Below are 598 nucleotides of genomic sequence, written 5' to 3'. Positions count from 1 at the left end.
CAATCGAGGAGTCCGAGACATCGAGCTCCAGTGAAGGCAGCAGCAGCTCAGAAGATGAGAGGGGACTCATCTGCTTATACATCGAGGAAGAAGAGGATCAATGTCTAATGGCCATTGACAATGAGGTAACCTCTACTTCCACATCTCGCTACTCTACCTCTACCTCTCGTTGTTCTTCGTTCGGAAGCGATGAAGATCCCTTTGAGATGCTTGAAACACTTAAAAGGGATCTCGCTATTGCTAACAGCACTCATGCCAAAATCCGGGAAGAAAACAGCAAGCTAACTACTGAAAGAGATATGCTTAAGAACGTCTCGAAAGAGAATTCGGAGCTAACTCTCAAAGTAAGTGAGTTAGAAGCCAAAGTAATCCTACTGGTTGAAGAGTGCAAAGCTCGAGAGACCAGAGAGCTTAATCTTAGAAAGGTCATAGCATCATACACTAATTCCTCCAAAGCCATGGAGAAAATGGTGAATGATCACAGACCCACCAGTGATAGAACCGGTCTAGGGTTCCGTCAAGACTGTCTCTCGAGAGATAAACAGACCAAAGGTTTGGGAACTTCAAGAAATGAAGGATCTCAACCCAAACCGAACAA

Source organism: Ipomoea triloba, chromosome 8, assembly GCF_003576645.1.
Source record: "Ipomoea triloba cultivar NCNSP0323 chromosome 8, ASM357664v1".
NCBI lineage: Eukaryota > Viridiplantae > Streptophyta > Magnoliopsida > Solanales > Convolvulaceae > Ipomoea > Ipomoea triloba.
The sequence above is the reverse complement of the archived record's forward strand: the minus strand, read 5'-3'. Positions refer to the sequence as shown.